Source organism: Lactuca sativa, chromosome 6 (genome assembly GCF_002870075.4).
Source record: "Lactuca sativa cultivar Salinas chromosome 6, Lsat_Salinas_v11, whole genome shotgun sequence".
NCBI lineage: Eukaryota > Viridiplantae > Streptophyta > Magnoliopsida > Asterales > Asteraceae > Lactuca > Lactuca sativa.
Genome location: NC_056628.2, coordinates 17,586,965 through 17,601,072, shown reverse-complemented (window position 1 = coordinate 17,601,072; position 14,108 = coordinate 17,586,965).

The following is a 14,108-nucleotide window of genomic DNA, read 5'->3' as shown; positions in this document are numbered from 1 at the left end:
TCCATAATAATTATTGGGTCCAAATTACTCCATCCATAATATTCAGTCACGGGCCAAGCCCCACTAGCCCATAAACAGCCCAATCACTTAAGGCCCAAAATCGAAAACCCAACAGAGGGAGTACGCTGGGCGTACTTCAATTCTCGCAGACTAGAAACGGGACACTGACCCACTACGCTGGGCATACATCAATTTACATGGGGTGTACACGCACTGATCTAAAAATCCTCATAAGTTCTTAATGGCTTAAGCTCTTAAGCCCAAACTTCAGATCCATCGACCAAACATGCCTAAGATTCATAAATTCTCAAACTTTATTACTTGGGACGTCCATAAAGCTCTTAACTCAAGGTCTTAATCCATTAAGGCCTACCTACATCACTCATGAGACAACCAAAGCCATTGGGACCTCATTTTTCTCACTCAAGACCTCTCCTAAGGTTTGAAAGGACAGCTAATCTCAGCCAACTCGCATCATGCATCACTTTGGGGTTTTTGGGACAAGAAATGGTGTCAAAACTTCATAACACCAAGATCTACACAAAATAGATGTCAAGCAAGAGACTTTATACCTCAAAAGGGCTCCAGAAAATGATGTCTTCCCAAATCTACGAGCTCCAGCCACCCAACTCCTTCCTTGACAACTTCTTATTTCTTCTTCAAGGCTCTCCTTTGCCAAACCAAGCTCCCCAAGGTGAAATATCCCCAACAATGGAAGAAGAACGACTACTTAGGGTTTCTGAGGGTAAGAGGGCAGATATGGAGGCTAGGGTTGGAACCATAATTTTCCTTATATAGTGGCTAGCCCTAAAATTAGGGTTTTTGGACACTGGACGTACGTTGGGCGTACACCCCCAACATCCGTGTTCACTTAACCAATCTAAGTTGGGTGTAACCTAGCTTACGCTGGGCGTACCCAGCCAATCACACGCATGCACTCCATGCATGCCTAGGACCCCTTTGTCAAATATTTCCTTTAGGGACCATTATTGACACTATCTTCAAAGTGTCATAACTCCTTTATTCTATGTCCGTTTCCGACAGACTTTATATCCACGAAAAGGTGGCGAGAAGCCCTACGCTTCTAGCAACATAACCCGTCCTAAAACCTTCTCGAATAAAACTTATTTCCCATAAAAGACCGAAACGCCCTTACTCATGATCTCGGGGGGTCCATAGATAATTACTCTTAAAACGGGGCATTACATTTGGACTTGAATTGCTAATAAAATACTAATTGGTAACCAATGAGAATTATCCTTAAATAATAGCTAAATAATGAGGGAAAGTGGATTCGAACTAACATGAGTGCTTTTTATAATTGATTGAATTAGTTGTTAATTATCTAAGTTTATCTAAACTTACAAAATTAGATATAAACCAATTACTTTGCTACAAGTTTAGGTTACTTTAATAGTAAGTAGATTAATTAATTAAAATCGTTCCTTGAGTTCAATACCCGACTTTTGTGTTATACTATTTATGAAAGGGTATACTGCCCTGGGTTGAATAGCTGTTAGATTAGGAGGTAAAATTAGGTGTAGCTGTTTCAGACACATCAGTTGCGAAAGATGCAGTTCTTGGGGCACATTGTTAACCAAGGTTATATTGGTTGATCTGGCCAAGATTGAGGCGGTGATGCAGTGGGAGGTTCCAAGGACACCATTCAAGATCCGAGATTTCCTTGGTCTAGCAGGTTATTATCATAGATTTATTCCAGATTTCTCGAAGATTGATGTACTTCTGACTCGTTTGATGTAGAAGAATGTTACTTTCTGGTAGGGGCTTAATCAAAAGGCAGCTTTCAAGATCCTGAGATAGAGATTGTGTGAGGCTCCGATTCTCACTTTTCCAGGGGGTATAGATGATTAATCGAACATGAACATGCCACATTGGAGATGATTGGATGCGGTGAAGTATTATGACTACTAGATCATGTATCACCCTGGGAAGGCCAATGTTATGGCCGACTCCTTGAGTCTCAAGGCCGTAATTACACCTATCGAAGATCTATATTTGATGATGGTTGATGTTTCATCGCTATTAGATATGATTAAGGAATCTAAAATGGAAAGGTTGAAGGAGGAAAATTTGAAGGAAGATAGGATTAGGGGTCATACATGGGTTATTGACTCTATGTGGCTGGGTTTAGGTCCAGGTTGCTGGTGGAGTTAGGCAGACATTACTGGAGGAACCTCATAAATTAAAGTATTCAATCCATTTGAGGATGCAAAAATGTATATAGATTTGAGATTGAGCTACAAGTGGCTCTATATGAAGAAGGAGATAGAATGGCTTGTAGAGAGGTGCTTGACTTGCCGAAATGTCAAACCCAAACATTAGAGACCCCATGACAAGATGTAGTAGTTATGGAAATGGGAATAGATCACTATGGATTTTATTACGAAGTTGCCTAGGGCGACGTGATGGGTGAATTATAGTTGGATGACATCTACATCCAGGATGTGGTGTTTCGTCACAGGGTCCTAGTTTATGTAGTCTATAACCATGATGTTTGTTTCACGTTCAGATTTTAAAAGATGTTTCATGAGGATTTGCGTACTCAACTATATTTCAGCACTTCATACCACCCCTAGACCTACGGACCGAGCGAGCAAACTATTCAGACTCTTGAGGATATGCTTCAGGAATGCGTGTTAGATTTTGGCGGGAGTTGGGATACCTACCTTCCATTGGCTACATTCTCCTACAACAACAATTATCATAATAGTATCGATCAATCTCCTTTCGAGATGATTTATGGGAGGAAATGTCAGACCCGGGTTTGTTGGGTTGAGGTCGGGCAATGGGTTATGGGGTTTACTAAGGTAGTACTTAAGACCACCGAGTTGATTCAGCAAGTGTGCGGATGGATGTAGACCACACAGATTTGCCAGAAGAGTTATACTGACTAGCGGCGTTCAGACCTCGAGTTCCAAGATGGGGATTTTGTGCTTCTGAAGGTGCTACCTTGGAAAGGTTTCATCTAGTTTCAGAAATAGTGCAAGTTGGATGCCAAGTACATTGGTCCTTTTAGGATTATTTCCTAGGTTGGCAAGGTTGCGTACCGGTTAGACCTACCTGACGAGCGCAGCTAGATCCACAACACTTTCTATGTCTCTCAGCTATGAAAGTGCTTAGTCGATGATTCTACAGCATTTCCATTAGATGATATTCAGGTGGATGAGCGCTTGAACTACATGGAGAAACCAGTTGCGATACTCGATAGGAAGACAAAGGCCTTATGCAACAAGGTGGTGGGATTGATGAAGTTGAAACAACAACACCCGAAGGGTTCCTAATGGACATAGGAATCTAAAGAGGAGATGATGAAACCGCGAGTTATTTCCATTAGCAGACTTCGAGGATGAAGTTTGATTCAAGTGGGGGAGAGTTATAACATCCAAATTCTTTGAGGTATTCTTATTTTATTCATGTAATTTCAAATGTTGAGTTCGAGCTACCACGATGTGGTAGAGGCACCACCACGACGTAGCATATCTGGAATGTTTGTGGGTCTTATGTTAGTTCCAATGGCGTGGCAGCATGTTGGCCAGGACGTGGCAACCATCTATTGAGAAAAACCTTAATATTCGAGTATTTAAACGAAAGTACGGGCTAGGGTTTGTTTAACCTCAGCCTTCATCACTCTCAAACCTCAAAACCCTAACCCTAATATGATTTTGGTGATCTTTGATTTTATTTTGGTGATTCTTAAGCTCGCTTTGGTGTTTTGGTGCATTTTGAAGGAAGTAGAGGAAGGTTTGGTGCAAGAAGCAAGCAAAGAATGCTCCCCAATCTCTGAAAGTACCTTGTTGGACCATTTTTAAGGTTTCTTTATCTAATCTTTTAGTTCCTTCTTGGTGGATCTAAGGTTATATTGCATGTTAGAACCCTTTTGGATGAATTTTAAGTGAATCAAAGACATAAAGTTTACAACTTTATGATTTCTTTGAGTCCCAAGGACATTATATCTCATAGATCTAGGAGTTTTTTGTGGTTTGTAAATCATGCATGAGTTTGAGTCCTTTTCATCCACATTTTTAACCAAAAATGGAAAAATGATGCATGTCCATAAAGCACCAATGTTTATGATCCATAAGGTGAAGGAAAAACCTTCTGGAATATTTGAAGGAATGTCTTTAGTGATTAATGGATTATTAGTTAGGTCTTGCTTCTTAAAGTCTTTAAGGTCCTAGGTTTAGAGATCTTGTCTTATTGAGATGTCTTATTGGATAAAGTTCAAAACTTTATCCATCAAGACCTTAGGAATGATCAGATATGGGTTTTTGGAGACCTTGGAAATGGGCAGAAAGCAACTTAACTTGATTAAGCTATTTAGATTAGTTCCCACGACGTGGCCTACGGTTTCCATAGTGTGGCCAATGGGAGGCCACAACGTAGAGGCTTACTGTTAGAAATTTTGAATTTATCTTTGATCGTTGACTTTGAGGATTGACTGTTAACTTGTTGAATTTTGGTCAAGTTGCTAGTTTTGGTAGATAGACTAAGGGTTTATCTTGTGTGGTGATCTAGTTGGTGTTGATCACCTATTTCCTAATTGCATGAGCCGTTGACTTTTGACTTCATTTGCAATGTGAGTCTTCTCACTATACTTGTGGCTCGATGGCACCAATGTCGGCCCACTAGATTGGATGTTAGATGTCTTTGTGACTCTTTCTAATGTATGTTAGGTTGGGCCCGTTATGTGTGTTGGGCGAGGTCTGTCATGTTTGTAGGGTGGGATCTGTTATGTATATTAAGCGGGGCCAATTATGTATGTTGGGTTGGGCCAGTTTGTATGTTGGGTAGGGCCGATATATGGGCGGGGCCGGAGGTTTTGTTTGGTATGTGTTATTTTGGGAAACTCACTAAGCTTCATGCTTGCGATTTTGTGGTTTAACATTTTCAGGTACTTCCAGTTCTGAATGGAAGGGTCTAGCTTGATTATACAACATCCCCTATGATTTCAACATGGATGACTATTTACTCTGATGATTTTGATATATTTGTACTGTGATTGGTTCTAAAACAAATGATTTGGCTTTAATGTTTTTGAAAATGAAAATTTTTATCAGTATTTTTGGAACGTTACAATCCTCTTTAATTAAAGATCCATATTGATATATAAAAAAATTAGCTTTTTTTCACCCACTTCGTTTTCTTAGTTTCTTGAAAAGTTAAAAAAAAGTAATCGAAAATAATTAATAAATATATCAAAATTTATTTTGTTTGTACTCTTTAAATATAGATTAATACTGACGTAAAAAAAACAATTTTTTTTTGAAATTCTAACTCAGGTTCACGTTATGAATCTACTAAAAAGTAAATTATATATAGCTCATTCTGATAGTGTGAATAATAGTATGTCAGACTGACATTGTGAATTCTAAAACCTAAATTATATATAGTTTAGATTCACAAAATAAATTCATTTCTGTATTTTACAAAACTAATTTATGAATAATCAAAACTTTAAAATATTATAAAATTACATGGAAATATACTTCAATTCACATGGAAATTTTACTAAACTGAGTTACGAATGATCATAGAGGTGAAAAAGTAAGTAAGATTCACATTGTGAATGCTAAGAAGTAAATTATTTAAAGTTTAGATTCACGGCGTGAATAATTTCAGATTCACAGTATGAATCAGTTCAGAGTCACACTGTGAATATGACCATAGAAAAGTGGAACTATATATATATATATATATATATATATATATATATATATATATATATATATATATATATATATATATATATATATATATATATATATATATATATATATATATATATATATATAACGATGTTGATGTTTATTTATAGAGAACAAAAAATTAAGACTTTTGCTATATTTATTTTTTTGAAAAATAATAGACCTAAATATTGGAATAAACGACAAAACCAAGTAAATATTTTTCGAAAAAAATTGTTATATATATATATATATATATATATATATATATATATATATATATATCAATATGGATGTCTAAGGAAAGATGATAATGTTGGAATAATAAATAGATCGACAGATTCTACACTGAATACGTGAATTGATGATAAGAATAATGAAGATCTAATGTGTGCTGAATGCTTAAATTAACAAACTTTAGAAGATTTCAAACGGAAACTTCTCTATGAAATCTTACAGCGGCAACTAGGGTTTTACAAGCATTAATCATAATAATACATGCATGCACTCTATATATAGGCTAGACTATTAAAGCAAAAATATGAGCATGGACATGCCCATCTCGATCGTAAACCTATACTAGCACATACATTTGACACAACACAATTAAGCCCAACAATCTTCCCATTTGTGTCAAATTGTGAAGGAGATTTTTCATTGTTGTTGTCTTTTCTAAACCTTAAAAAGTTTTGGCATTAATCCCAGAAGATTGTTTCAGACAACAATGTACCACTTGATCATATCCGAGAAGCACTTCTGATTAGTAGCATCATTCTCTTACAGGCTTCGGTCAGACCCATGATGTAATTTAGAGCAGTACCTGAGTGTAAGTTTTTTTCTAGCAAAAAGAACATACACTTCTGAACTTTTTGATCTGTCTTTCTTTGATACACCACACTCCAATTTTCTTTTAGGATCTTTCCCAACTTCATCTTGTTGAGATCCTTCGATTCCTCTTTAGGTTTCTGAATTGGCTTCTTTTTCTATTCATATGTGATTTCCATGTCCATCTTTGCGATCTCATGGATGTAACAAACAAGCATCCTCTTTAGATGAGCTATGATTGGTTCAAACTTCTGTTCATCTTTTGACCAAATAAAAAACAAACATATCCAATCATGTGGATTCATGCATGGCAAATCACCAAGTGTAAAATCATCTTCAATACGTTTTGCTCCTCTAGATCCTTTAAACTTGATGTTGATGAAGTTTTCACTCATAACAGGAGCATAAACATTCACAACAACTATCTTCTGCAAACTCCATGATTTGTATTGAGGCTTTCTATACTTAAGATAGAAAGAGAAGAAAATATGATTAACATCATAATCCGAGAGTGGTGTCCTCTCAATCTTCTCAAAGCATCGGAATAGAAAAGCCCTAGGAGTGATTGGAAAGACGAGTTGAGAGTCAGCAGTATTATCCAGCTCAAATGATACTGAAAGGCTCCAAACAGTGGGTGCTTGGATCATCAACTGCCTCCTTTTGAATCCTTTCCATAGACCAGGGAGGAAAGTGAGACTTTTGAGTTTCCAGAGTGACTTTCGCAACTCTAGCTTCAACCTCCTTTGCTTCTAACTTTTTTTGAAGAATCGGAATATCATCAAGCTCCTTGTCTCATTTCTTTCTAACAAATTTTTTGCCTTTAGAGATCTCTTCTCTTCTTCTTCATCATCAACAAAATTCTCTTTTCCTTCGCCTGATGAAGAAGATTCATTACCCTTTCGATCATTGGGATTCAGTTTTGGTTTTTTCTCAGTCTCATCAGTAGTTTCACCAGTCTTTTGTTTGAGTTTTTCTCTATCTTTATCTATATCTCCCCTTTGTTTCGGAAGAACATCACGTTCCGAAACATCTTCAATTTTGTTAAGCATTGCGACGACTGGCTTGAGTTTGTCTGCAAGATGTTGACGTATCGAGACTATGAGTAGTGAATCATGAGTCTCTACAATATGTTGTAGATATTAATTGACCTCCGAAACACAGCTCTTCAGAACAGTTTTCTCGGATTCCAAGCCATCCATATGCTTGTTGGCGTAAGTCAACTTCACCAAAAGGACCTTCTCTTTTTCAGTCTTTTGAGCCAGCTTATCCATGAGGTTTTTCTCGGTAGCAAGGTCTTTTTGAAGTTTGCCTATCTTCCAGACAACAAAAGTGTTGATCACAGAATTGTCACACTAGATTTCTAAACAAAAACTAGAAAGCGCCTCTTTCTTAGTATGCAGAGTGAAGCCAAGACCTACAATGACTTTATTAACTGCTTCGACGTTTTCATCTGAAGATCGTTAAAAATTAGCCATGAACATCGTGACTTCCTGATGTAGTTTTTTACCTTTTCCATCGTTTCAACAATGGTTTTCTCAGAAGCTTGGATTGCCTTGGTCGAATCTTCAAGGACTTTCGTATTAGCCTTAGTGAGCTTCTTAACCATTGTCTTATGGGACTTCAGCATGAACTCGTAGTTGGATGAAGTTATAGATGACTCCAAAATTGAATCCAACTTGGCATTGAGTTGTTTAAACTGCCCTTGATTCACCGAGGCTTTGTCACCATCACTTGTCTGATGGATGGTAGAGGGTCTGAAAGTGAAATCTTGAAAAGCTTCCTGATCATCACCAAAGATGATGTCTAGATCGTCATCTCTCAAAGGCGAAACTGTAGATGTGTTGGGACCATAGTAACACCGAAATTAAATTGTGCCCCCATACCAGATACGTTGACAGTAACTTCAGGTGTACTAACATCGGTTGTTGTTGTTGTGGTTGAGTCTGTAAAGAGTAGAGTGTAGAATGGAACATAGTTCTGAGGATGTGAAACTCTAACAGAAAATTACGGTAGAGGAGTAACGATAATCAGAATCTTTGTGGTAATCGTAGAGGATGTTGGAGTATGTATCTAAAAAAATCAAACATTAGAGTAGAAGTAGTGGGTGGAGTGGATACCTTCGGAATTGATGTGGATGTTGGTGGATACTCTTGAAGATCAGTTTTAGTCCTAGATTTTGAATCCTCCTAAGTGACTGGAGAAGAAGACTTTGGTTTGCAAGCCTACTTCTTGATCTTCTTCTTCGGAGTTTTGAAAACTTCAGAAGTGGCAGCTTTTGCTTTTCGTTTTCCTCCCCTCTTTGGATTGTTAACTTCTTCAAGAATCTTTTGGAATTCCTCTATAATGGGGTGAACGCCAGATGAGGGTTGTTTGCGATATTCATTCGCAATGTAATGTATTGAGGAACCTTTTCCAACATCACTTCAGGAATAGAAACAACAAAGCTGAATTTTGGTTGGATCAAACATCATGAACAAATATGTTTGCAAAATTGGAATAGCAATAATAACCGAATCTTCCAACAATGGGACCTGGTAGTGATCAAGAACATGCTTGACAATAACTGACCAAAAATGAGCACATGATATCTCTGTATGATGTGTAGAGGAAACCGTACTCATAATCAACTTAGTCCATAGAATAGAACCAAAATCACGATTTACTCCATGGTAGAGGCCATTGAATAATTGTGTAGAACAAGCGACTTACGCTGTCAGAACCAGCAACTCTTTCAGAGCCCTTCAGCGATAGCGAGCCCTAAAATTCCCATTGTAACCCATCTGGAAAAACATCTCGATGAGTGTAGAAGTGGTAATCGATTCTGGATCCATGAACCCTTTAGTGGTAGCGAGCCCTAAAATTCTGCAGAAACGGGATTTAGAAATCGAGGTTTTGCGAGAAGCTACCTCAAAGTGAATGACCCCATATTGTTGACTGTAGGTAGCAGACGAATAGGCTTTAGAGAGATAGATCAAAGGAACATTGTTTGCCATGGTTAGGGCTTGAGACAGTGGCGAGTACTTTAGGCACTCAAGCATGGGTCGTAGGGCTTCATTGTAATGAGACAAGTCAAGATCAATAATGAGTTTTTGACTTGGCTTAATGTTCGATATAATCACAGATGTGGATTGATCGGAGAAGGAAGTGGTTTTAGTTGATCCGACCATTGTCTCTGTGAGGAAAACGATAAACAGTAGAGAGAGAAAATGGTTTTTTCCTTGGAGGGTTTTGAGAATAGAAGGAGCGGTGAGAGAAATCAACCGTTACAAAACCCTTATATACGTCATGAGTGGTGAGAGAAAATCGACGCTTGGCATTCCCATATCCCGGAAAGGTAGCTTGGGAAAGCGTGACAGATGCATGTGTCAGACAGCGTGCAACTGGGATGCGTGATGTCAGGAATTTGAAAACAATGCACCTAATTTTGAATCCTTATCTCCAACAAGACTTGGAAAAATCATAAAGTTTTTTGTGCAAGAATGTGCCAAAGAAAAAGAAATAAAACAAATTAAATTTGTGGGATTTTGTGATGTCAAAATCAAATTGACATAAGATCAGATCGATCCCATGCAATGATCTCTTCGTTCGGAGCCAAGAGAGACTCGAAAACGCTTTTGTGGTTTCCCATTGAATTATAATCATCTATTTGTTAAGAAATAGTGAAATGCTTCTTTTCATAGGCTTATGTAGGTGGCTTTAGCTCCAATCAGATTCCATAATTCAACATAAGTTCGAAAACCTGAATGAAGTACTTGTGTGACCAGTGTAGCCATAAAAACAAGTATGCTTTGAATATCTTGTAAGTGACTAGATAAAATGAAAATCTCAAAAAAATGGATCTAATTGGGTAGAACTTCCTTGGGACGAGAACGTTTCATTAAGATCACTCAAAAAGAAAAATGAGATTTCATACCATAGTGGTACAAACCAAAAAGGTTGTAAGCTTCAATGCATTGGTGAAAATACCTAGAACATATTAATTGTTCACCGTCAATTCAGAAATGTGATTCGGATTTTAGGTTTCACTTAAATCGTGGTGATAAAGATTTGAAGATCATAAACACAAATTTTGTGTCACCATAAACCTCAATGGTAATGTCTGGGAGTCTCAAGGGTTACAATTATGAAAATGAAGGTTGATGGAGAAAATATAGGTTTGTTTCGAAGAAGGTGTACCTCTGCTATAAACGAATGACTAAGCATTCAACTCTTAATTTTGTATGAGAAGAGTAAGGTAGATCGGTGACTCATGTGATTAGATAGCCTGATTGGGAAGAAACAATGAAAATTTCATTAAGGCTTCAAACATAGAGTCTAATAAGCTTGGGATAACATGCATCAGCATGCTTCTAGGGACACTTAGCTAGTACATAGATTCGGAATTGTATACCTGCCCCATCGGTCTGAATAAAAGTAACAAGAATGTGTACCTAAGACAAGAACAAATTCTGAAAATAAGGAAGAATATTTTTGAAGTTTTTGATATTTTGAAAAAGATAAAACAAAAATATAAAAATATTTGTAATTTTTGGATTTTTCTGAAAACAAATGAAAAACAAAAAAGTAAGAAAATATTTTTGTGATTTTTGGATTTTCTGAAAACAAATAAAAATTCAGAAACATAAATGAACAGTATCTTTCGAACCATTCCGAAGCTCGAAATCTATCGGAAGACATTTACTGTACAAAGGATACAACTCATTCTGAAACTCTTGATGAACACTACATTCCGACTCATTCCGAAGCTCGAAACATTTCAGAAAATGAACAGTAATTTTCGATTACGAAAGGGGTTTCGAAACTGAGTCCACTTCGATCATTCTTAAGCCTTGTAGAATGAGATTAAAGGTTGGTGCAAGTAACGCTCTTGTAAAGATATCAACTAGTTGATCAGAGGATCGAACAAAGTGTACTTCAATGTTTCCATCTTCAACATGATCCTTAAAGTGATGAAATCTCAGTGCAATATGTTTCTTCTTAGAGTTTTGCACTGGATTATGGCATATCTGAATTGCGCTTTCTGAATTGTAAGTCCCCAAAATTTTCTTGTGTATCAATCAGATCCAATTGATGGTGCGGAATCCCAATCAATTGGATGATGTCAGATCAAATAGAAGAGAAGGAGAAGAAGAATAACTTGAATCTAATGTATTGATGATATGATTGATGCTCCTTACAGTAGATTCTCTCTCACACACACTTCTTCTCTCTAACTTTCTCTCTCTTCTCTAGCCTTCTTCTCTTCTCTTAACCGTACACTCCCACATGCACTCCTCTATTTATATGGACCTCCAGCCATACACATGTGTACAGTCGCACACCTTGTGTACGGTCATACACAGGGTGTGCGGCCGTACACACGTGTACGGCTGTACACACAAACCGCAAACACATACAATATTACATAAAAATATATTTTCCTAGAAAAGCAAAGTATAAAACATATTTTTTGACCCAACAATCTCCCCCTTGGTTTATAGCTTTCTTTTCTAATTGGCCCAGCAAACTCCCCCTAAAAAGTAGTTGGCTTTTTCTTGTTAATCTTCATTGGGAGCTTGGCTTCAGCATTAATCTTCAAATTTCTTCGCAGTATCAAGATGAACATATGAATCTTCAATAAATGAATTCATCTTGAGCAGTTGGGTTTTTCTTCAAATTTTGACATTGAACACGTTGGGTGAGGAGGCTTCTTGAAAAGATTCTTGAAAGATAGCTCTTTCAGCTTGAGAATCTTCAGGGAGAACATCAGAGAGAAATAATCTTCTGGATCACTTCAGCAGGTTTAAGATAACAGCAGACTGATTGAGGAGGCTTCAATGCAATCTGTCACATAATCTTCAATTTCAGCTTCACCTTGCTTCTGGGGTTGACAGATTGAATGTCAAAAGAATAATCTTCATTTCTTGCTCCTTCGAATGCGAATTCTTCGATGCTCACGGATGAAGCCTTGGCTCAGAAGATCTTCAATAGAGTCTCCACGAGTCTCATCTACACCTGAAAGCACTTTTCAAGACAAAACAAAACTAAAAGATAAATTAGCACACAAAAAAATATTTTTGGATTTTTGATATTTTCTGGAAAAATAAAAACAGAAACAAAAATATTTTTGGATTTTCTGAACAAGAAATAACACTATTTTTGGATTTTTAATTTTCTGATTTTTGTTTGATTTTTGAATTATTTTTAATTCTCCTCCTAAAATTTGTGCATAGAGGAAAACTATGAACAAATTTAACAAAAATAAAATGATATCTAACTTTAAGAATGATTTGGGATCAAAGTTTTTAGACAGCCTTTTATCCGCTCGTTACCTTCCATCTTCACGTCTTTGTCTGGTCAATCGCCGGTATTGTTGTCCACTTAAACACGAAAAATTGTGACAAAATTGGGACATACTATAAGTGACAAGACAATGTGATCCTAAATTCCTAAATATTATATCTGATCCTAAGTTTCTAGATACTATATCTTAAGGACCATTCAGCTGACGACGACCAAGGATATTGTTGTCCATCTAAATTGAGCAGCGAGATCTATAGACAATCTTTGAGTGTTTAATTTTAATTGTACTGGAACATGTTTCCCGCTTCTAGATATGCCCCAGCCATCAAGAACTTCTAGAGTACTCCTTACACCGGGTGAGCAGACAACCATTCAGAGAGAGGATAGATTCAGAATTCTATTACTTATTACTTCAGAGGGGTTGAGAAGTAGAAAGTTGCATATGCTATGTACCAGGTCGGATTAGAAGTCACGCAAAGGAGACAGCATATGGCTAACAGATAAGAAGTATTTCACATATATAACATGTAGAGAAATAGAGTTGCATATGTTGAGTACCAGGTCGGATTGGAAGTCACGCAAAGGAGACAACATATGACTAACAAACGGAAAGAAAGAAAATGATATTCTACAGACTTAATTTATCGGAATTTACCAGTCGCCCCATCCAACCGGAATTAAGGACAGAATCCGCACATCGAGGAAAAGTTAAACCACGGTTCCAAGTACGGGTTCATTTAATGTGACGAGTGGATTCCCATATATATCTCCCTGCTCAACCTATCCGAGCGTCGTATTGTCAGGATGAACAAATCTAACTAGGTCAAGATTTGTCAAGTCTATAAATTTCCTAAGTTCAACTCTGCCTAGTCATGTCCATTTTAAAAATTTCCGTGCCTACCGACGCATCAAACCAGAGCATAGACCCTTCAACTTTGGGTACGTTACGCAGACTTAGATTGCCTGTTATCATTTGATAATATCACTTCCCAAAACATCTCCCACAAGCATATTCCATAACCAACATATTATATTTTTTTTATTTTATATATATATATATATATATATATATATATATATATATATATATATATATATATATATATATATATATATTTCAGTGTTGTAAAAATCGGTCTAGGCGGCCGATTAATCGGGGATTAATCGCTAGGCGGTCTTCAACCGAATAGGATTAAGGCTAATCGGTCGACCTAATCGGTTTTGGTCAAAGGGGGGTCAAAGTCGGAGTTAGACGGTTCTAATCGGTCCTAGGCGGTCCTAATCGGTCCTAGGCGG